We start from the raw sequence: 26,000 nt of genomic DNA on the forward strand, positions 1-26,000 counted from the left end.
TTAAGTCTCACCTTAAAACTCATTTGTATACTCTGGCCTTTAAATAGACTCCCTTTTTAGACCAGTTGATCCGCCGTTTCTTTTCTTTTTCTTCTATGTCCCACTCTCCCTTGTGGAGGGGTCCGGTCCGATCCGGTGGCCATGTACTGCTTGCCTGTGGATCGGCTGGGGACATCTCTGCGCTGCTGATCCGCCTCCGCTTGGGATGGTTTCCTGCTGGCTCCGCTGTGAACGGGACTCTCGCTGCTGTGTTGGATCCGCTTTGGACTGGACTCTCGCGACTGTGTTGGATCCATTGTGGATTGAACTTTCACAGTATCATGTTAGACCCGCTCGACATCCATTGCTTTCCTCCTCTCCAAGGTTCTCATAGTCATCATTGTCACCGACGTCCCACTGGGTGTGAGTTTTCCTTGCCCTTATGTGGGCCTACCGAGGATGTCGTGGTGGTTTGTGCAGCCCTTTGAGACACTAGTGATTTAGGGCTATATAAGTAAACATTGATTGATTGATTGATTGATTTAGACTCAGGAAGTTAGCTGAAAGCCAGGCTTTGATGTCGTGTAGGCTGTCAATGAGACGTTGAACAGTGTTATTTTGTGCCATGGGAAAATAGATCTGGCAATCGTCAGCATAAAAATGAACTGCCATACCATACTTCCTAAAAATAGAACCAAGGGGGAGAAGGTAAAGCGCAAATAAGATTGGGGCAACGATTGAGCCCTGGGGGACCCCGGAAACAACACTTATAAAAACAACTGACAATCTTTTGGATTACCAGCTTGCATAGATACAAAAATACCACGTAAGCACAATTGACAATAATTTATATCAACGGCCCTTAAGCATAAAGTTATGATGATAATATATACATAATTATTCTAACAGTATCACACATTCATATAGGTTTAATTGTTTGTTACAATGGTGGATACAGAGAGGAGGTCGCTTTTCAGACATTTTCGATATAAACTTGAGAGAAATACCATGAATTGATTAACGTGGACCCCGACTTAAACAAGTTGAAAAACTTATTCGGGTGTTACCATTTAGTGGTCAATTGTATGGAATATGTACTGTACTGTGCAATCTACTAATAAAAGTTTCGATCAATCAAAAAAGAAATAAAGCATATTGTTTGGTTGTAATTATTGTTTTTATTATAGATACGTCAACATTATACTCGTTAAAGCTTAATAATACTGCATTTTTATCCTTAGATTCAAAGTCTGACAGCATATCAGAGCCGTCCTAGTCTGTGAGGCAGAGGGCTCAAATCAAAAGGTATGCCAACTAATGCAGTTTGACACAACCGTTGTAAAATTCCTTTCATCATGTTCCGAAAGTGTTGAAGGGTGACTTATTTTCATTCGCACCTTTTGCGTCAGTCTTTTTTGTTGGAACTTAAAATAACTATTGAAGTGTCTTGGATATTTTTGTATTCATCTGTCTTGCTACTAAGTCATATGATTTGCATGCGCATCGAGCAACTGTGTGAGATGAGGGCTGATATAGGCACCAGTAATGTTTTAAGACATTTTTGGTATGGAAAGATACATGGAAGTTGTGAATGCCTTTCTGAATCAATGAAAGGCCTACTGAAACCCACTACTACCGACCACGCAGTCTGATAGTTTATATATCAATGATGAAATATTAACATTGCAACACATGCCAATAGGGCCGTTTTAGTTTACTAAATTGCTATTTTAAATTTTGCGCCAAATTTATCCTGCTGAAACGTGATGATGACACATGCGCGTGACGTTACACATCGTAGAGGACATTTTGTTTCAGCACCGTTCCCAGCTATAAGTCGCCTGTTTTCATCGCATAATTCCACGGTATTCAGGACATCTGTGATGCTGAATCTTTTGCAATTTCTTCAATGAATAATGGAGACATCAAAGAAGAAAGCTGTAGGTGGGACTCGGTGTATTGTGGCCAGCTTTAGCAACACAAACACGGCCGGTGTTTCATTGTTTACATTCCCGAAAGATGACGGTGAAGCTTTACTATGGAACAGAGCGGTCAAGCGAACCTGGTTGGATTGGACCACACACACACAAAGTACAGTGTTTTATGCAGCGAACATTTCGAAAGGTCGTGTTTCGAAGAGGGTCCCTGGCCGTATTGGCATGTGTTGCAATGTTAATATTCCATCATTGATATATAAACTACCAGACTGCGTGGTCGGTAGTAGTGGGTTTCAGTAGGCCTTTAATTACCAGTGAATGAATACAAGTTACTTTATTGGCAACCATGCATAGACCAACATTTACTTTGCTCGACAAATATGCTCAAACATACTACAAGGCTGGCAGAAGGCTTAATTTACCTGCCTCACTTTGAGCTTGTCAATACAATAGAAAGGGCATCCGAGCCACTGGTAATCGCCTAGATCATGGGTGTCAAACTCTGGCCCGCGGGCCAAATTCGGCCCGCCGTTTAATTTCATTTGGCCCTTGAGGCAATATGAAATTAACATTTGAGCTGGCCCGCCGGTATTATACACCGCATTCACCGGTAATACTCATACTTGCCAACCCTCCCGATTTTCCCGGACTCCCAAATTTCAGTGCCCCTCCCGAAAATCTCCCGGGGGCAACCATTCTCCCGAATTTCTCCCGAATTCCACCTTGACGACAATATTGGGGGCGTGCCTTAACGGCACTGCCTTTAGCGTGTCCTCTACAACCTGTCGTCACGTCCGCTTTTCCTACATACAAATAGCGTGCCAATCCAGTCACATAATTTATGCGGCTTTTCCGCACACAAGTGAATGTAAGGCACACTTGTTCAACAGCCATACAGGTCACACTGAGGGTGGTCGTATAAACAACTTTAATACTGTTACAAATATGCACCACACTGTGAACCCACACCAAATAAGAATAACAAACAAGAACATCCGCACCGTAACACAACATAAACACAACAGGACAAATACCCAGAATACCCTTGCAGCACTAACTCTTCCGGAACGCTAAATTATACCTCCCCCCAGCAATAATTAACATTTTACTCATGCACTTTCTCTTGCTACTTCAAGGCTTGAATGTTTGATTCATTCATTATTTTTTATTTTATTTGCAAATGTATTATTAGCCTGTGGAAAAAGTTTATTTTGATATTTACCTCAGAAGGCTGCAAATAGAAAAGAGGCATTCAATTTTTATTAAAATTGTATTTGATATGCCATTGATATTTTTTAATTGTTATTATTATTTAAAACTTGATTTTACGTGTCACTATAAAGTTATACGAGCCTTGCTTGTTCAATATCCAATGCAAAACTTGTTTGGGTCTCTATTAAAAGGTTTTTTTGTTCAACCTTGGCCCGTGGTTTTGTTCAGTTTTAAATTTTGGCCCACTCTGTATTTGAGTTTGACACCCCTGGCCTAGATCACTGCGGAGGAAACACAAAGTACAACAAAAAGCCAAGCATGAGGCTTGATGAAAGATACAAGGTACAGCAGAAGCAAAAATGAGGAATAAACAGTAAATAGTCCGCCAACAAAATCAATCAATCAATCAATGTTTATTTATATAGCCCCAAATCACAAATGTCTCAAAGGACTGCACAAATCATTACGACTACAACATCCTCGGAAGAACCCACAAAAGGGCAAGGAAAACTCACACCCAGTGGGCAGGGAGAATTCACATCCAGTGGGATGCCAGTGACAATGCTGACTATGAGAAACCTTGGAGAGGACCTCAGATGTGGGCAACCCCCCCCCTCTAGGGGACCGAAAGCAATGGATGTCGAGCGGGTCTAACATGATACTGTGAAAGTTCAATCCATAGTGGCTCCAAGACAGCAGTGAGAGTCCCGTCCACAGGAAACCATCTCAAGCGGATCAGCAGCGTAGAGATGTCCCCAACCGATACAGGCGAGCGGTCCATCCTGGGTCCCGACGAGCGGTCCATCCTGGATCTCGACTCTGGACAGCCAGTACTTCATCCATGGTCATCGGACCGGACCCCCTCCACAAGGGAGGGGGGGACATAGGAGAAAGAAAAGAAGCGGCAGATCAACTGGTCTAAAAAGGAGGTCTATTTCAAGGCTAGAGTATACAGATGAGTTTTAAGGTGAGACTTAAATGCTTCTACTGAGGTAGCATCTCGAACTGTTACCGGGAGGGCATTCCAGAGTACTGGAGCCCGAACGGAAAACGCTCTATAGCCGCAGACTTTTTTTTTCAAATATGCACCACACTGTCAACCCACACCAAACAAGAATAACAGACACATTTCGGGAGACCATCCGCACCGTAATACAACAAACACAACAGAACAAATACCCAGAAACCCTTGCAGCACTAACTCTTCCGGGACGCTAAAATATACCTCCCCCCAGCAATAATTAACATTTTACTCATGCACTTTCTCTTGCTACTTCAAGGCTTGAATGTTTGATTCATTCATTATTGTTATTTTATTTGCAAATGTATTATTAGCCTGCGGAAAAAGTTTATTTTGATATTTACCTCCGAAGGCTGCAAATAGAAAAGAGGCATTCAATTTTTATTAAAAATGTTTTTGATATGCCATTGATACTTTTTAACTATTATTGTTATTAGTATTTAAAACTTGATTTTACATGTCACTATAAAGTTATATAAGCCTTGCTTGTTTAATATTCAATGCAAAACTTGTTTGGGTTCCTATTTAAAAGATTAAATTGTTCAACCTTGGCCCGTGGTTTTGTTCAGTTTTAAATTTTGGCCCACTCTGTATTTGACTTTGACACCCCTGGCCTAGATCACTGCGGAGGAAACACAAAGTACAACAAAAAGCAAAGCATGAGGCTTGATGAAAGATACAAGGTACAGCAGAAGCAAAAATGAGGAATAAACAGTAAATAGTCCGCCAACAAAAAGCGAGGGAATACTGCTTGGGTTAAAAGGGTAACTGAAAAATGTGACGTGAAGCCAGAAAAATAACATAAAAAAAAACTAGTTACCAAAACAAGGATGAGAAAGCAAGAAGCCAAGAGTAAAAAACAACTGCAAATACTTACAAATACAGGGATCTCCAGGACACCAAGGCAGAACATAGAAGTAACGAACCACAACAAACAAATTAGGCCTAAATGGCCTGATCAGTCTCAGGTGTGACTCCTGGCTCTGCCCGTCCTCAGGCACAGGATTGTCTACAAACAGAAAAAATAAAAGGTGCATAACAAAACAATGGCCAAGAAGGTAATGACTAATAAAACAACTGCCAAACCCACAAAACTCAAAAGTCATTACCATAACATGAAGCATATCTCAGCTGCATCCACCAGATGTATGAACGTTGAATTATTTTCCCCAGTAATTCAATAAAGAGTAAATCTGTTAGTAATTCAACAACTTTTGTAGAAAATAATGTGCAACTGTAGTAACTCAGTATTTTTTTTTTGCCTAACACTTTTGGTGAGTCTTGTGAGCAATGTGGAATGATAATGAAGGACTAAAAACACAATATGCTAACACCAAAGTTAATGATCAGATCTGCGACTGCCAAGTTGACCAAGTTTTTGCAGAACAGAAACCCGTTTGTTCATCACATCAAAGCCCAGTACTAACTTCGACAAATTACCCAGGATGTCACAAAAGTATTTCTATGTGTTGTGTTTTAGTTGTCAAGCAGCAATTTCCCAAACCCCGTTTCCACATGAGTTGGGAAATTGTGTTTGATGTAAATATAAACGGAATACAATGATTTGCAAATCCTTTTCAACCCATATTCAGTTAATTATGTTACAAAGACATCATATTTGATGTTCAAACTGATGACAGGTGACAAAGAAGTTGGGAAAGGTGGCAAAACATACTGATTAAAGTTGAGGAATGCTCATCAAACACTTATTTGGAACATCCCACAGGTCTGCAGGCTAGTGGGTGCCATGAATGGGTATAAAAACAGCTTCCCAAAAAATGCTCAGTCTTTCACAAGAAAGGATGGGGCGAGGTACACCCCTTTGTCCACAACTGCGTGAGCAAATAGTCAAACAGTTCAAGAACAACGTTTCTCACTGTGCAATTACAAGAAATTTAGGGATTTCAACATCTACGGTCCATAATATCATCAAAAGGTTCAGAGAATCTGGAGAAATCCCCCCACGTAAGCGGCATGGTTAGAAACCAACATTGAATGACCGTGACCTTTGATCCCTCAGACGGCACTGTATCAAAAACCGACATCAATCTCTAAAGGATATCACCACATTGCTCAGGGACACTTCAGAACACCACTGTCACTAAATACAGTTTGTCGCTACATCTGTAAGTGCAAGTTAAAGCTCTACTATGCAAAGCGAAAGCCATTTATCAACAACATCCAGAAACGCCGCCGGCTTCTCTGTAATTATTGTATTCTGTTTTTTATTTATGAAATACACAACGTGTCAACTTCACTGGTTTTGGGTTTTGTATATTTAATGTTTGACAAAACAATATGCAAAGGAAATCTTAACATCTACATATAGTGACAACAACCCATGAAATAGTAACACACTTTAAAAAATGCATAAATAAACTGATTACACAGTTGACAGTTTACTGAGAACTTTATGCAGTCAGGTAACAATGTATCCATGTTTATGAATGCCATGATATCCAATGTTAGTCTCAGGAATAAACACCAGTTATTATATAAAGTAAAAGCCTAAATAATCATAAAATGCATCAGATTTGTAAAAGTATAGCAGGGGTCGGCAACCCTTACCACTCAAAGAGCCATTTTAACCCGTTTCTGTGACAATCTGTCACTTAATTTCTGATAGTTTTTCATGTTTTGTACTTTATTTCCTGTTCAGTGCTCTTATTTTTTCGTACTTCCTGTTTACTCCGCTGAGCACTGTTTTTGTCACACTTGCCGTTGATTGGCAGCGGTCCTCAGCTGCTGTCAATCAACATAGGTCTATTTATGTTTCACTCGAGCACTCTTCAGTGCTCGAAGTTAATATCATGTTGAGAACGTTACTTTGCACGACTGCTTTATGTTTGCTTTTGTTATTTTCTTATGTGTATTAAATTCCTCTTACCTTCACTCAACTCTCCTGGATTTTTGCATACTCGGGGACACACAACTGCAGCCATGCGATATCCCAACAGTTTCACAAAATAAAGAAAACAATGGGAGCCACAACACTCTTTTGAAATTTATAATGAAATACCGTAGTTCCTTGAATAGCCGCCAGGGCGCTAATTAATTTAAAACCTCTTCTCACCCCTGCCTTATTCAAGGCATGCGGTAAAAGTGTGTGTGGCTACCGCTGACACACGCAAGTGACTGCAAGTTATACTTGATCAACAGCCATACAGGTCACACTGAGAGTGCCCGTTTAAACAACTTTAACACTCTTACTAATATGTGCCACACTGTGAACCCAAGAATGACAAACACATTTCGGGAGAACATCTGCACTTTAACACAACACGCACACAACAGAACAAATACCCAGAATCCCATGTATCCCTAATTATTCCGGGCTACATTACACACCCCCGCTACCACAAATCCCCCCACCACCCCTCCGTGCGTCGGTTGAGGTGGGCGGGGATGGGAGGGTGTATAATGTAGCCCGGAAGAGTTAGGGATGCATGGTATTCTGGGTATTTTTTCAGTTGTGTTTATGTTGTGTTACAGTGCGGATTTTCTCCCGATATGTGTTTGTCATTCTTGTTTGGTATGGGTTCACAGTGTGGCGCATATTAGTGAGAGTGTTAAAATTGTTTATATCACTTGCATGTGTCGACAGAGACCGCATTCGACCTGTGACTGGTCGGTACGCAGATAGCACGATGTGAAAGCGGGCGAGACGACATGTTTTGAAGGAAGTTAACAGCATTATCATAACGGCACGCCCTCAATAATAATAAGTCCAGGTGGATATCGGAGTATATTTACCCCGAGAGATTCCTGGGAGAGGCATCGAAATTCGGAAACCTCCCGAAAAATTCGGGGGTGTCGGCAAGTATGCAGCTGAGCCAAATCAGAGAGATCAAAGAGACGCGGGTTGCCGACCCTTGATGTATAGGAATCTTGTAATTATAATTCTGACACTCAATATTTAGAGTCCATAAATCCAACCAGATGTGTTTGCTCGTCTGAAATATAGTGTGCGGGAGAGCGGAGTTTTGGTTTGTGGTTCGATACCTGGGAAGTGTAATCACAAATGCCTATTGTTTGTACCTTTGACAAACTACAACTCTATTGTTGGGCTCATTATATTTTAAGATTGTATGAGTCAAATTCCGTGTCTTGTGCACGTAGAACCTGGCCGATACCTCTGTCAAGACTCCGCTTGATAAACTGAAGGCTACTTGACATGATTTTCGATTTTACCCGCTGTAAAATAACTGAATAAATTGTGGGTAAACTCACCTTTGACTTCCTCTCCAATTTTATGTGGTTTTTCTGCTGCAAGGCTTGTCCTGGAAGGATGAAAACTTCAAGAGATTACTGTGTAATAAGCCTTAAACCGACCGTGGGTGAATTGAGACAGAGCAATCACCCTTCTCCCAGGGTCGCAGTACTCATTCTCCCAGGAAAAGCCACTTGTCAAACAATCTATGGTCAGATGTATTAGTTGGAAAGTGGAATAGAACAGATAATCAAGGTCATTTGAGGGCATTCAGGCTATTGTTTGTATCTTACAGCCAATCATCATATTTCAATCCAATGATGCAGACTGTATGCAAGTTCATTCTAATTTCACATTGATCTCGGATTTACATTTCCCCATTTAGGGAAATACTGTGCAAATACTTTCTGTTCCTCATCATTCATTCTTCCATATCAAGAAATGATTCAATCACTTGGTTAGAGGGTGCTAGAGCCACTTGATATCCCTCCATGTTATTGCCAACTGCTCTTTCATTTGTATTAAGTTGGGAGATGCCACATTTCCTCCTCTGGCACAGTTTCCTAATTGAAGTCAGCCATCTGACTGGGTTGGCCTCCAAAGTAACTTCAAAACTGTCAATCTCACAGTCACTTGAGATAAGGTTTGTTGGCAGTTTGATTAATTTTATAATTGTGCAAAACTGGGGCGCTTTAACCTACATACATCTTCATATTCTCTATTTACTTTGAAATCTGGCATTGAGAATAATATTAGCGTAATAGTTAAAAACCTGCTATAGCTAAATATTTTATGGATTTATTTACAAACCCAGTTTTTTTTATGAGTTGGGAAATTGTGTTAGATGTAAATATAAACGGAATACAATGATTTTCAAATCCTTTTCAACCCATATTCAGTTGAATATGCTACAAATATTTGATGTTCAAACTGAACATCCCACAGGTGTGCAGGCTAATTGGGAACAGGTGGGTGCCATGATTGGGTATAAAAGCAGCTTCCATGAAATGCTAAGTAATTCACAAACAAGGACGGGGCGAGGGTCACCATTTTGTAAGCAAATTGTCGAACAGTTTTAGAATTTTTCTCAACGAGCTATTGCAAGGAATTTCGGGATTTTACCATCTACGGTCCGTAAAATCATCAAAAGGTTTAGAGAATCTGGAAAAATCACTGCACGTAAGCGATGATATTACGGACCTTTTATCCCTCAGGCGGTACTGCAACCAAAACCGACATCAGTGTGTAAAGGATATCACCACATGGGCTCAGGAACACTTCATTAAACCACTGTCATGGACGCCCCTGCTTATTTCAGCAAAACAATGCCAAGCCAGGTGTTACAACAGCGTGGCTTCATAGTAAAAGAGTGCGGTTACTTTCCTGGCCTGCCTGCAGTCCAGACATGTCACCCATCAAAAATTTGTTGCGCATTATGAAACGTAAAATACGACAACAAGACCCCCGACTGTTGAACAACTTAAGCTGTACATCAAGCAAGAATGGGAAAGAATTCCACTTTCAAAGTGTCAACAATTAATTTCCTCAGTTTCCAAACGTTTGAGTGTTGTTAAAAGAAAAGGTGATGTAACACATTGGTGAACATGCCCTTTCCCAACTACTTTGGCACGTGTTGCAGCCATGAAATTCTAAGTTAATTATTATTTGCAAACAAAAAATAATAAAGGTTTATTAGTTTGAACATCAAATATGTTGTCTTTGTAGTGCATTCAATTTAATATGGGTTGAAAATTATTTGCAAATCATTGTATTCTGTTTATATTTACATCTAACACAATATGGAAACGGGGTTTGTAAAACATTTGGTAAACATTTTGTTACTGTGGTATTTTTGGCAGCAACACGGTGGGGTTTTGAAAAACCCCACGGAATTTGTAAAGTTGGGGCAAAACCGCTATTATTTGAAATACTTGCCTTCCACACTGAACATGTTCAGGTGATGGAAGGTCTTATTAAAGCGGACAAGTTCATTTGTATTCGTCATTTAGGACACACAGGACCAAACTGTCTAATGATTTATTACAGGAAAGAATTCAGCATCCTTGGACCTTTTCTGGTCCTCCCAACTACAGAGATGTCATGTAACATAGGAAATTAGTGTCAGAGGACGTTACTGCTTTGGACCCGCAAATTAATCAAAGAGAAGACAGTAAAAGGGGAATGGGAGCCCTTGTCATGCTGCTCTCTTGCATACAATGTATGCCTATTTCTAGAGCATACATCAAAGTGCGAATCAGGACAGGTAGGGGCCATGAGAGCTGGCAGCATCAAGGTGTGCAGAGGGACTGGCATGTCTGCCGGCTTGAAGGGTGATTAGGAAGGGCGCTAGGACACAGACAAAAAATCTATTGCAATCATTAAAGTTGCTCTGACCAAACGCTTTGAAATGTAACTTTTCAAACGTATACAGAAAGTTGACAGTGTCCCGACAGACTGATCTTTGATTAACATTACAAAAAGGTAAAAATAGGATAGAAGTGACACACCGGAAGAATGAAAGAGCTTCCTTTGTCCCCTGGTTCTCCATATATCATTCAAACAGATGGGCTGTGCAGATTTTATTGTCAGATCTGCAATATTCATGTTCCATCTACGTGACCTGTCAAGTCTCTTGGTCATTTTACTTCCACTAAGTCAGTGGTCGGCAACCCGCGGCTCTTTGGCAACTCTGATTAGATTAGATTAGATTAGATAGTACTTTATTTATTCCGTCAGGAGAGTTCCTTCAGGAAAATTAAAATTTTCAGTACAATCCCCTTCAAGTTTAGACAAACATTACAGGGAGACAGAACAGGATCGCTGACGGGTCTGCCGGCTTCCAGCGCCCCTTACAAAAAAGATGAGATACAGGTAAACAAGGTGGGGGGGGAGGGAATGGGAGAAAAAAATAGAAGATTAAAATAAAATAAAATAAAAATCGGTCTTAGCCTGGGCCCTGGAGAGGGGGTGCAGACTGAGGCCAAGGGAAAAAACCAACAACTCATAGCCATGGTACACATGTGTGTAAGAGGGAAACATCAAACATCAAAGAACACAGAGGACATTAAAGACATTAAAGCAGCAGATACAAGCAGACACTTCTACATACAGCTATGAATAAAAACTAAAAGAAACATATCCACTGTGGTGGACTCTGCGGTGTTCCACGCCATCGTCCGCTGGGGTGGAGGGAGCATGGCCAGAGACAGGAGCAGACCCAACAAAGCAACCAGGACAGCCGACTCCACTCTCGGCCAGTGTCCAGTCCGCATGGATGAGCGATGATACGTCCAAGGAGACTGAGGTGTCCGACACCTGCTCACCCAGCCAAGACACCACGAAGCCTCTCCGTCCCAGCGCTCAGTGCTAGCTCCGCAGTCCTGTCCCCTCATCCGCATCTCCTCCAGTCCCTCCAAACTCTGCAGTCCTGTCCCCTCATCCGCATCTCCGCCATGCGGCTCAGCTGCACAATCGCCGGCCCCCCAAATTAATGCGGGGAGATTCCGGAATTCAATGCCTCTCCCGGACATCACCCGGAGTCAACGTTCTCCGATTTTCACTCGGACTACAATATTAAGGGCGTGTTGTGATGATATTACTCTTAATGTCCTCTTGATCGCCATCGCGCCCACCATTCACGGAATGCTATTTGCGTGCCGACCGGACACATGCGTTTCGCCGCTTCTATCGGCACATGTATGAGATCGCAAGGCATACTGGGTGACACAGAGTACACCGACGGTTGTGATATAAAAAACTTTAACACTCCTACTAATATGCGCCACATTGTGAACCCACTCAAAAGAAGAATGACAAACACATTTCGGGAGAAAATCCTCACGGTAACACAACATAAACGCAACACAACAAATACCCAGAATCCTTTGCATCCGTGACAAAACCTGACTATGTTATACACCCTGCGACCCCCCCCCCCCTCCCTGCGTGGTAGAGGTGGGCGGGGTTTGGTGCTCTCACGGTGTATAACGGGTGTTAAACTCAAATACAGAGTGGGCCAAAATTTAAAACCGAACAAAGCCCCGGGCGGAGGTTGAACAAATTAACCTTTTAATAGGGACCCAAACAAGTTTTGCATTGAATATTGAACAAGCAAGGCTTATATAACTTTATAGTGACATGCAAAATCGAGTTTCAAATAATAATAATAATTCAAAAATATCAATGGCATATCAAATAAAATTGAAATAAAAATTGAATGCCTCTTTTCGGCGGTGGGGTTGAAGTAGACGGGGTTTGGTGATAGCGGGGGGTGTATATTGTAGCGTCCCGGAAGAGTTAGTGCTGCAAGGCGTTCTGGGTACTTGTCCTGTTGTGTTATGGTGCGGATGTTCTCCCGAAATGTGTCATTCTTGTTTGGTGTGGGTTCACAGTGTGGCGCATATTTGTAACAGTATTAAAGTTTTTTTTACGGCCACCCTCAGTGTGACCTGTATGGCTGTTGACCAAGTATGCCTTGCATTCACTTGTGTGTGTGTGTAAGCCGCATATATAATATGTGACTGGGCCAGCAAGCTGTTTGTATGGAGGAAAAGCGGACGTGGAGACAGGTTGTAGAGAACGCCAAAGGCAGTGCCTTTAAAGCCCACCCCAAATATTGATGTCCCGGATGAAATTCGGGAGGGACACTGAACTTCGGGAGTCTGTCGGGAAAATCGGGCCAAAATTGGCCCGCAGGCCGGAGTTTGACACCCATGTTGTATAATATAGTCAGTATTTTTCATGGATGCAAAGGATTCTGGGCATTTGTTGTGTTGCGTTTATGTTGTGTTACTGTGAAGATTTTCTCACGAAATGTGTTTGTCATTCTTCTTTTGTGTTGGTTCGCAATGTGGCGCATATTAGTAGGAGTGTTAAAGTTGTTTATATCACAACCGTCAGTGTACTCTGTGTCACCCAGTATGCCTTCCAGTCGTGTGCGTGCATCTGCGGAAGCCTCTCAGAACATGTTGCTGGACTGGCAAGCAGTTTGTACATGTTGTAGAGGGTGTTCAAGGCAATGGCTTCATAGCACGCCCTTATTCTTGTCATCTGGGTGACCACCAGCAGATATTGGCGAGAATAGTTGCGGCTCCCATTGTCTTCCTCATTTTGTGAAACGGGTCGAAATGGCTCTTTGAGTGGTAAAGGTTGCCGACCCCTGCACTAAGTCAAATAAGGCATTAATTTTGTGTGTGAGTCCACAGCTGGGTACACGGCACTATAAATGCACATCTTGTAACCTTATACTGTGTACCAGACACATTGTGCGGTCTTTTTTTAATTACTATACTACAAACCCAGTTTCCATATGAGTTGGGAAATTGTGTTAGATGTAAATATAAACGTAATACAATGATTTGCAATTTATTTTCAACCCATATTTAGTTGAATGCACTACAAAGACAAGATATTTGATGTTCAGAATCATAAACTTTATTTTTTTTTGCAAATAAAATTTAACTTAGAATTTGATGGCTGCAACACGTGCCAAAGTAGTTGGGAAAGGGCATGTTCACCACTGTGTTACATCACCTTTTCTTTTAACAACCCTCAATTAACTTTTGGGAACTGAAGGAAACTAATTATTGAAGCTTTGAAAGTGGAATTCTTTCCCATTCTTGTTTTATGTAGAGCTTCAGTCGTTCAACAGTCCGGGGTCTCCGCTGTCGTATTTTACCCTCATAATGCGCCACACATTTTCGATGACAGACATGTATGGAATGCAGGCGGGCCAGGAAAGTACCCACACTCTTTTTTTACGAACCCACGCTGTTGTAACACTTGTCTTGCTGAAATAAGCAGGGGCGTCCATGATAACGCCGCTTGGATGACAACATATGTTGTTCCAAAACCTGTATGGACCTTTAAGCATTAATGGTGCCTTCACAGATGTGTAAGTTACCCATGCCTTGGGCACTAATACACCCCCATACCATCACAGATGCTGGCTTTTGAACTTTGCGCCTATAACAATCAGAATGGTCATTTTCATCTTTGTTCTGGAGGACACCACATCCTCTGTTTCCAAAAATAATTTGAAATGTGGATTTGTCAGACCACAGAACACCTTTCCACTTTGCATCAGTTGATTTTAGATGAGCTTGGGCCCACTTTCAGGATATTGTTGATAAATGGGTTTGGCTTTGCATAGTAGAGTTTTAACTCGCACTTACAGATGTAACGACCAACTGTAGTTACTGACAGTGGTTTTATGAAGTGTTCCTGAGCCCATGTGGTGATATCCTTTACATACTGATGTCGGTGTTTGCTGCAGTACCGCCTGAGGGATCAAAAGTTCGTAATACCATCGCTTACGTGCAGTGATTTCTCCAGATTCTCTGAACTTTTCGATGATTTTACGGACCATAGATGGTAAAATCCCTAAATTCCTTGCAATAGCTCGTTGAGAAATGTTGTTCTAAAACTGTTCGACATTTTGCTTACAAAGTGGTGACCCTCACCCCATCCTTGTTTGTGAATTACTTAGCATTTCATGAAAGCTGCTTTTATACCCAATCATGGCACCCACCTGTTCCCAATTAGCCTGCACACCTTTGGGATGTTCCATATAAGTGTTTGATGAGCATTCCTCAACTTTATCAGTATTTATTACCACATTTCCCAACTTCTTTGTCACGTGTTGCTGGCATCATATTCTAAAGTTAATGTTTATTTGCACACAAAAAAATGTTCATCAGTTTGAACATCGAATATGTTGTCTTTGTAGCATATTCAACTGAATATGGGTTGAAAATGATTCGCAAATCATTGTATTCTGTTTATATTTACATCTAACATAATTTCCCAACTCATATGGAAACGGGGTTTGTAATTTAGTGGCACTAAAATTAGGCGAAAAAGTAGTTATAGTTACCGCCAAGTCAATTGGATCTACATTGTTGACGTTCGTTTTTCACGAGCGCAAATGGGGATAATTTTCGTTGGTACTACCAGTCGCATAGATTTACCTTACCATACCATACCAACTTTATTTATAAAGCCCTTAAAAAACAACCATAGTTGCCGAACAAAGGGCTGTACACTTCAAAGGACAGACAAAAAAAATAACATTTAAAACAGAAGTACACATCGAAAAAGCAAATACAATTTATCCTAAGAACAATTTGTCAGCTAAAAAGCAATTGAAAAGTTAAAAACCGTTAAAAGTGTAATGCTGGGTTAAAAGCCAGTGAATAAAAATGGGTTGTAAGAAGGGTCTTAGAAGTAGCCAAAGAAGGGTCCTGTCTCACATGGAGAGGGAGATGGTTCCAGAGTTTGGGACTCGCAATAGAGTCCCCTGTCCCCAGAGTCCCCTCGAAGCTTGCACTTTGATTTGGGTACCTCCAGGATCAGCTGACCTGAGGGACCGGGTGGGGGCCTAGAGGTGGAGCCGCTCAGAGCGGTAAGGTAGGGCAAGACCACGTAAGGATTTAAAAACGACTAAAATCATTTTAAAATGGACTCTAAAAGACACAGTGGAGGGAGGCCAAAACAGGGGTAATGTGCTCTCTTTTTCTTGTGTTAGTTAAAAATTGGCCAGCTGCATTTTGGACCAGCTGCAGACATGAGAGGGAGGATTGATTATTCCAAAATACAGTAATCCAGCCGATATGTGATAAAGGCATGGATTACTGTCTCAAACTCTTGTCAAGAAAGAAGGTTTTTAACCTTGGCTTTCACCTCTGATGGTCTTATTTAAAAACACTGTCAACACGAAAGCCCAGGTTGGTGACCACGTTTACGTACAAAGCCAAGGGGCCAAAGTCACAGGTATCACCAGGTCCAAACACTACTACCTCTGTCTTCTTTTCATTGAAATTTAAAGGGGAACATTATCACAATTTCAAAAGGGTTAAAAACAATAAAAAATCAGTTCCCAGTGGCTTGTTGTATTTTTTGAAGTTTTTTTCAAAATTTTACCGGTCTGGGATTATCCCTAAATAAAGCTTTAAAGTGCCTTATTTTCGCTATCTTCGAAACCACTATCCATTTCCCTGTGACGTCACACAGTGCTGCCAATGTAAACAAACAATGGGAATACCACAGCAAGATATAGCGACATTAGCTCGGATTCAGACTCGGATTTCAGCAGTTTAAGCGATTCAACAGATTACGCATGTATTGAAACGGATGGTTGGAGTGTGAAAGTATTGAAGAAGAAACTGAAGCTATTGAGCGAATAGCTATTGACGCTATTCATAGCCATAGCATGGCCGAATAGCTGTGTTAGCATCGCCGGTAAAATGTGCGGACCAAACGATCAGGACTTTCGCATCTCATGACACTGGAGCAACTTAAATCCGTTGATTGGCAAGTGTTTTTTTCGCATTAAATGTGGGTGGAAGGAAACGTAATATAGTTGCAAATGCATCTGCAGGTTATCCATACATCTCTGTGCCATGTCTGCTTTAGCACCGCCGGTAAATAGCATGTTAGCATCGATTAGCTGGCAGTCACACTGCGACCAAATATGTCTGATTAGCACATAAGTCAACATCAACAAAACTCACCTTTGTGATTTCGTTGACTTTATCGTTGCAAATGCATCTGCAGGTTATCCATACATCTCTGTGCCAAGTCTGTCATCGCCGGTAAATAACATGTTAGCATCGATTAGCATAGCATGTTAGCATCGATTAGCAGGCAGTCACGCCGCAACCAAATATGTCTGATTAGCACATAAGTCAACATCAACAAAACTCACCTTTGTGATTTCGTTGACTTTATCGTTGCAAATGCATCTACAGGTTATCCATGCATCTCTGTGCCATGTCTGCTTTAGCACCGCCGGTAAATAGCATGTCAGCATCGATTAGCTGGCAGTCACGCTGCGACCAAATATGTCTGATTAGCATATAAGTCAACATCAACAAAACTCACCTTTGTGATTTCGTTGACTTTATCGTTGCAAATGCATCTACAGGTTATCCATACATCTCCCTGCCATGTCTGTCATCACCGGTAAATAGCATGTTAGCATTGATTAGCGTAGTATGTTAGCATTGATTAGCTGGCAGTCACACTGCGACCAAATATGTCTGATTAGCACATAAGTCAACATCAACAAAACTCACCATTGTGATTGTGTTGACTTTATCATTGCAAATGCATCTGCAGGTTATTCATACATCTCTGTGCCATGTCTGTCATCGCCGGCGGTAAATAGCATTATTGCATCGATTAGCGTAGCATGTTAGCATCGATTAGCGTAGCATGTTAGCATTGATTAGCTGGCAGTCACACTGCAACCAAATATGTCTGATTAGCACATAAGTCAACATTAACAAAACTCACCTTTGTGATTTCGTTGACTTTATCGTTGTAAATGCATCTGCAGGTTATCCATACATCTCTGTGCCATGTCTGTCATTGCCGGTAAATAGCATGTTAGCATCGATTAGCGTAGCATGTTAGCATTGATTAGCTGGCAGTCACACTGCGACCAAATATGTCTGATTAGCACATAATTCAACATTAACAAAACTCACCTTTGTGATTTCGTTGACTTTATCGTTGTAAATGCATCTGCAGGTTATCCATACATCTCTGTGCCATGTCTGTCATCGCCGGTCAAATGTGAAGACACTACAGCACATTCAATGGGGGTCTGGCGGCAGATTTCTTGCCAGTGGTGCAACTTGAATCCCTCCCTATTAGTGTCGTTACACCCTCCGACAACACACCGACGAGGCATGATGTCTCCAAGGTTCCAAAAAATAGTCGAAAAAACGAAAAATAACAGAGCTGAGACCCGGTGTTTGTATTGTGTTGAAAATGAAAATGGCGGCTGTATTACCTCGGTGACGTCACGTTCTGACGTCATCGCCACCAGAGCGATAAACAGAAAGGCATTTAATTCGCCAAAATTCACCCATTTAGAGTTCGGAAATCGGTAAAAAAAATATATATGGTCTTTTTTCTTCACCATCAAGGTATATATTGACGCTTGCATAGGTCTGGTGATTATGTTCCCCGTTAAGAAATTTAAGGCCATCCAGGCCTTGATGTCTTTTAATCAGTACCATTTTTCCATTACTTTTGTTGCACGTGACGTCATGTTCGGTTGCAGACTCGGCAATGTCATGCTTCTGTCTGCAGCATGCACTGCCAGTGTCTGAAACATTTAACCTTTTCTCTTCTGCAGAGCCCGTTCTTGCTGTTCCGGGTGCGGAGCCACAATTCCTCACTTGACTGCACTTTGCAATCAGGCCTTCATAAGCCTTGTAGCTACCACATTTACCACACGACTGTTCCTCGCCAACCCCCCCATGTCAGCGTCTATTTTTCACACAACTTTCTCTCTCTGTTGTTAGCAAACAATCTAGTGGGAGATCGCATCCTCAAGATGCCCGACATGCCTCTCCTATAATGCGCCCTGTAATCCAGTGCACCTTTTGTATGAAAATAGACCTGATTAAACCCACATTATGACACGTTCAAGTACTACTAAGCAGTGGAAAGAAAAAAATGTAAAAAGAAAACAAAATAATTATATTGTTATATATATACAGTAATTATATTATAAAGTAGAGATGCGCGGATAGGCAATTATATCATCCGCAACCGCATCACCAAAGTCCTCATCCACCCGAACCAACATTTTATCAGAACCGCAACCGCCCGCCACCCGCCCCACTTTTACCACTCACAGAGCTATTTAAACCCGCTTCACAGAGTAATGAAGACAACGGGATCCGCTAACATTCTCGCGAATATCCAATGGCGCTCATCCTGATGACAAGAATATGGGCGTGCTGTGAAGCCATTGCCTTTGACACCTTCAACAACATATACAAACCGAATGTTAGTCCGGCAACATGTTGTGTGCAGCTTCCGCAATCACACGTATAAGATTGAAAGGCATACTGGGTGATACAGAGTACACTGATGGTTGTGATATAAACAACTTTAACACCTACTAATATGCACCACGCTGTGAAGCCACACCAAACAAGATTAACAAACACATTTCGGAAGAACATCCTCACAGTAGCACAACATAAACGCAACACAACAAATACCCAGAATCCTTTGTATCCGTATAAAATAGTCAGGAATTGGCATGGATACAAAGGATTCCGGGTATTTGTTGTGTTGCGTTTATGTTGTGTGACTGGGAGGATGTTCTCCCGAAATGTGTTTGTTAATCTTGTTTGGTGTGGCTTCACAGCGTGGCAAATAATAAAAAGAGTGTTAAAATTGTTTATATTACAACCATTGCCGGCAGTCAATCAAGAGAATAATAGCGTCTCCAATTGTCTTCTTCGCTTTGTGACACGGGTCTTGAATGGCTCTTTGAATGATAAAGGATACCGATCCCAGAACCATGTATATCAAATATTTCCGGATGGTTCAACCGCCACCCGCCCGAATCTAATAAAATCTAATTTTTCGTCATGTCACCCGCCCGATCCGCGGATGAGACCACAAACCGTGCATCTCTACTATAAAGTTATTTTCCATTTAACTTCACCAGTTTTAAATTATCTTTTTATTCAAAATCGCTTAATTTTCACATTAGCCGTTCAAATACTGAGAATTACTTGCGGTGAGTCACAGCCAGCTGAGCCTCCCCGTCAACATGATTGCGCAATGACTCGGCTAACTGATGGCCTGCTGTGCAGTGAGACCGTATTGCTGTATGAATTATATTATACATTTCCGAAGTTTAGTTAGCTGAGGTATATAACGTACAGTGTATTTTGTCAACAACTGTATGTGTGTAACGTTTTTCTTGTGCCGGGCAATCATAAAACTGCTGGGCGCTAGTGATCCCAGAGATCATTCTTGCACTACTCGGCTAGGCCGAAGCCGGTATGTTTTACGCCGGTATCGTAAAAAAAAACGTCCAAAATTTTACAACTAATTGTAAACTCATAGGTGCCGACCATCAGGGCCGAGTTGCGACGAAAGAGTGTGTCGATGTTGAGATATTACGCCGAGTTGGTAAGTGAATTTGTTTGCTAATAGTATCTACTAGCCGTACCCATGTATTTTCAATGGGGGGTTAGCATTGGGTTTTAATCCTGTTTCCTCCAATGTTTCTGATCCGATTGAATTTATATTTATGTCGAGTCTTTATTTTGGGTACTTACATATGGTGCCTGACTGTTGTGGCGTTTTAAGGCCATCTGCATTTTTATGCTACAGTAAAGACAATGATTGAACACTAATGCTACAGCGTTGTTACACCTGTCATAGTGACAACATTGTGTACTGGCGTGTTTGTTATTGTGTACATACATGTGATTATTTAATATTGTTAATGTTAGCAGTATTATCGCTAATAATGATAATAATAAGTGTTATTTATTTATATTATACTATAATAGCTAAAGTACCTGCTACATTAAGTTAAAGTAGCAATGATTGTCACACACACACTAGGTGTGGTGAAATTTGTCCTCTGCATTTGACCCATCCCCTTGTTCACCCCCTGGGAGGTGAGGGGAGCAGTGAGGAGCAGCGGCCGGGAATTATTTTTGGTGATTTAACCCCCGAATCCAACCCTTGATGCCGAGTGCCAAGCAGGGAAGAATTCTGGTATGAGCTTTTAAACATAACCTGTTAACTGCTGCCAATCAAATGGTGAATAAGATACTCTATAGGGTTCATATGTTTATAAATCTGACTGTGATGAAGTCAGTGCCTCACCAGCCATGAACTTCACCGCACGTCACTGCTACTAAGTAATAAATAACAATGGAATCATTATTAAACATTATTATAATTAATTACTGAGTAACTCAATACTGGGCTTCGTAAGTTGCTCATAATAATAATTAGGAGCATCTGACGAATGTTGGTTACGTTATCGTGATGTGTTCGATGTTTTAAAATTAGTGGGAAATTTGAAAAGTCCAATTTGAAAAGTCCGATTGACTTATCTCCTCACATTGTATAAAAGGGGAGAAGGAGGAGAGATCGGGGCGGAAGGAAGTGGAGAGTCCGAAGCAGTGGCTGGAGAGCAACATAACTTAAGACACGAGAGACGAGAAGCGAGCGGATACGGCGCTAGAAACTGTCTTTATTGAAATATAAACGAGAGTCAAACCTGCTCGATTATGTCCTTCCGGTCCGGTCGCTTTTCAGCTCCTTCTCCGCTGCTCACTCCTCGGTGGTTTTTCAGCCGACCGCGTCTTCGTCTCTCGTGTCTTGCGTTCTGTGGCTCTTCAGCCACTGCTTCGGACTCTCCACCTCCTTCCGCCCCGATCTCTCCTCCTTCTCCCCTTTTAGCAGTGTGAGGAGATAAGTCAATCGTGTGCCGGTGCGCGGTCCATGCACCTGAATCAGATTGTGGCGTCGATCCCGGCACGCCCCGCCTCTCCACATCCTTGCCGCCATCTTGGGCAGGGCTCTGGCGTGCCCTGCCCCGCTGCTCGTTCGCCGGCTACGCCTCTCTACAGCGCCGTAAAAAACATAGGTGAAGTAAAACAATTCAATTAAAACAACAGAGGAAACATCATTGTAATATGTATATGTGCTTTGCTATGGAGGTTTTTTTCCCACTCCAGACTGGGCCCCCTTAGGAGCCCGGTCTAATCAATAAAGTGGATTAAAAATGCAGAGTTAAAAGGTGCATCAACTAAACGCTTTACTTAAAAGTGACGTTTTCAAATGTTTCTTAAAAGTTGCAACACAGTCAAGATCCCGGAGGAACTGGTGCAAATTGTTCCAGAGTCTGGGAGCTACAGCCTGGAACTCCAGGTCTCTACGGGTATTAAAACAAGTTTTTGGGATCTTTATAAGACCCTGGCCTGAAGTCCCATGCAATGCACGGAATGACAGGACTAAAATCTTAAACTCAACGCGGAATTTAACTGGTAGCCAATGAAAACAAGTCTATTTTAAGTCTTTTATGGACTAAATTCCTGCAAAACCGTCTTGTAACACGTTTATCGGACAGCTCAGCGGTTCAAATGCAAATTAATTTTCATAATGTATACTTTTTCTCCGCGATGCTGTGCGGAAAGTGAAGACCGTTTGATAGTCTGCACATGAAACACTTTTTCAACGTTTTAATCTCAACTCCGCTGCGGTGCTGTTGAGAGCAAAATCATAATTAAAATCTTAAAAAAACGGCCCAAATACTTCTGGACCCAACATTATACTGTATAGTTTTTTGGGGGGGTGTTTGCTTGAGTAAGTTACCATTTCCTCAAATTAAAATGTCATGAAATATAAAAAAAAAGAAGATTAATTAATTAATATACGGTACGGCGTGGCCGTGCCAGCAAACCTGAGGGTTCTTGGTTCAATCCCCACCTTCTACCAACCTCGTCACGTTCGTTGTGTCCTTGAGCGAGACACTTCACCCTTGCTCCTGATGGTTCGTGGTTAGATCTCCCGCCATCAGGATCACATCGGACTGTCTACCCTGCAGTTTTTCTAGGACCAGTCATAGACAATTCAGAATGAAAAGCAAATTTTATTTTCACCCGCTTTCAAAACATTCTAACTTGGATTGTTTCCCTGGCTTCGAGACTCTCCCGAAGGACAGTGCGGCGAAGACACAAACAAACTCCCTTCTTGTCTCTCATGGACACACACCTGTTGTTGTTGACTTTGGACTAGCGACTGCACAATACATCAAGGCCGCGGAACAGAGACAAAATACGGGCTTACACACACACACACACACATCCACAAAAATATACGCCATACATACACACCCCACCCCTCCAACTCAACACAAATCTCATAGGGGTGATGAATGGATGGTCAGCGCCTGAGAGCTGCGGCCTACCATAGTGACCCCGAACTCACTTCCCTCTGTTGCTGGATATCTCGAGCTTTGCTATGGAGGTTTTTTTTCCCACTCCAGACTGGGCCCCCTTAGAAGCCCAGTCTAGATTGTATTTTGCTATTCATCCTTCCCCAGCGTTTACCCTTTCCTCATCTTTTACGGGGCGCCTTACGGCGACCCATCAGCGTTCTTGTTCCGTAACCCTGTACACTGTTTGTTTGTCTAACCTTCAACGGGTTTGTGCTAAAAACTAAGTTTTGTTGTACTTGTTCAATGACAATAAAGACCAATCCTATAAGTGTGTGAATGTGTGTGTGAATGGGTGAATGTGGAATTAGTGTCAAAGCGCTTTGAGTACCTTGAAGGTAGAAAAGCGCTATACAAAGTATAACCCATTTACTATTTATAATAATATAACCTTATATTTTCCAGACATTAATATAGTCATCATGAGACTCAATTAAATTTTGAACATTTCACTGCTTTTAGAAACTTAATTGTAGGCCAATTACAGTAAAATCTATATCAGGATTGTTACATTATCAGGTTTGATCTTACTTATGTGAACGGTTAAATTATTTGTTATAATTGAAGAAAATAAAGGCATTTTTGGAAGGATTTAGACCAGGGGTTCTCAAATGGAGTTACGCGTACCCCTGGAGGTACTTGAAGGTATGCCAAGGGGAACGTGAGATTTTTTTTTAAATATTCTAAAAATAGCAACAATTCAAACATTCTTTATGAATATATTTATTGAATAATACTTCAACAAAATATGAATGTAGGTTCATAAACTGTGAAAAGAAATGCAACAATGCAATATTCAGTGTTGACAGCTAGATTTTTTGTGGACATGTTCCATAAATATTGATGTGTTAGAATAATTATCAATCAATCAATCAATGTTTATTTATATAGCCCCAAATCACAAATGTCTCAAAGGACTGCACAAATCATTACGATTACAACATCCTCGGAAGAACCCACAAAAGGGCAAGGAAAACTCACACCCAGTGGGCAGGGAGAATTCACATCCAGTGGGACGCCAGTGACAATGCTGACTATGAGAAACCTTGGAGAGGACCTCAGATGTGGGCAACCCCCCCTCTCTAGGGGACCGAATGCAATGGATGTCGAGCGGGTCTAACATGATACTGTGAAAGTTCAATCCATAGTGGCTCCAACACAGCCGCGAGAGTTCAGTTCAAGCGGATCCAAGACAGCAGCGAGAGTCCCGTCCACAGGAAACCAATTATGTATACCATATCACACTAAATTTAGTATGCTTGAAGTCTGTTGCTTTAGGTAGGTATTAGCTATTGTACTCAAGTTACTTTTTCTAATCTACGCAAGGACAAAACTTATTGTCTAAAGGGGTGGCCTCAGCCACAGATGTTATCTTTGTTTTATTCAGCATTCTATGGAACTCTGACTAAAAAGAGGGACGCGGGAGCTGAACCTTAGAGCGAAGGGCGGTGACTGTGACTAAGTGTGCAGCGCCATGCGTTCTCCTCATGAGCTAAATTGAACTTTGTCTCTGCATGGTTCCTTGCTTCTTGTCTGATTAATAGATGTCATCAGGGTTTGAACCTGACAGGTGTTAAACATTTCTTTTTTTGTGAAGAAATGTTTAGAATTAAGTTGATGAATCCAGATGGATCTGTATTACAATCCCCAAAGAGGGCACTTTAAGTCGATGATTACTTCTATGTTATAATTGAATCACGTGTTTATTGTTCAACAAGTTTTTAGTTATTTTTATATCTTATTTTTTTCCAAATAGTTCAAGAAAGACCACTACAAATGAGCAATATTTTTGCACAGTTATACAATTTAATGAATCAGAAACTGATGACATAGTGCTGTATTTTACTTCTTTATCTATTTTTTTTAAACCAAAAATGCTTTGCTCTGATTAGGGGGTACTTGAATTAAGTCACTGTAAAAAGGTTGAGAACCTCTGATTTAGACAACACATCCACACTGAATTAACTAATGCTCGTCAATACATTTAATAAATCCCACCATGGAAGTCTGTATATAAAATATCTTATGTTTCATTGCAGGTGATGCACGATTCCCTCAATTCACTGCTAATTTGGTGGAGGTGACTGCAGGCCACAGAAGTGAGAGAGAGGCTGAAACGGTAAAGCAACACTGCCATCCTTAGGACAAATGGGAATAGCACAGTCAACTAGGAGGAAACTGCAATATAAATATATAGTTTACATATTTTAATACTATAACCTTAAGTACCCAGACCATCCCAGCCCAAAAAATAAGAAATTCACCCTATATTGAACTTGTCACATTGTGTAGGCATTATTGACAGAAAAATAGAAACGTTACCTAAATGTGTTTAAAATGAGCTAGTGAGGATGGAATTGATTCATTGCGTCACATGCCATGTTTCCATCAGCGCCGAGTGTTATACACGCCAGCCTCAGGCAGGACTGGCAGGTTTTTTTATTATTATTTGCACTCCCACCCACCATCTTTCAATGTCTCTCCTACCCTCAATGCATCTCACACACGCACAGATGTAGATAACATTCACACATGGAATCTGATTTATTGTCTTGAGACGTAAAACAGAAGGTTGCATCTGACTTGAGGGCATTTTCAGACGCTGCAGAGGCTGACACCCACTGCCGAGTCGTTTGGTAGCTGGGATTCCAAACTGAAACTAGGGTTTTTTGGTTTTGTATATTCTTGTTCGTGAATGCCAAATGTTTGCCGTCTCAATTTAATTTCAAGGCTTTTACTACACCCAATCATAACATCATACTTGTAACTGGATGTTAAACTGATCATACACCCCAAAAAATATATATATATATATATATATATATATATATATATATATATATATATTTTTTTTTTATAAAGCTTATT

At 41.2% G+C, this 26,000-nt stretch overlaps 1 long non-coding RNA gene across 2 annotated transcripts in view; it reads left to right on the forward strand.

Annotated features, from left to right (window-relative positions):
• Positions 1 to 26,000, forward strand: part of LOC133540350 (uncharacterized) — a 145,802-nt gene that overhangs the window by 18,430 nt on the left and 101,372 nt on the right. Inside the window, exons 4-5 of one of the 2 annotated variants that reach the window (XR_009803604.1) lie at positions 1,221 to 1,284; positions 25,172 to 25,251. This is a non-coding gene — a long non-coding RNA (uncharacterized LOC133540350). The remainder of the gene's footprint in view (positions 1 to 1,220; positions 1,285 to 25,171; positions 25,252 to 26,000) is intronic. The other variant, XR_009803603.1, reaches the window with a different exon arrangement.

This window comes from Nerophis ophidion, linkage group LG22 (assembly GCF_033978795.1).
Source record: "Nerophis ophidion isolate RoL-2023_Sa linkage group LG22, RoL_Noph_v1.0, whole genome shotgun sequence".
NCBI classification, from domain to species: domain Eukaryota; kingdom Metazoa; phylum Chordata; class Actinopteri; order Syngnathiformes; family Syngnathidae; genus Nerophis; species Nerophis ophidion.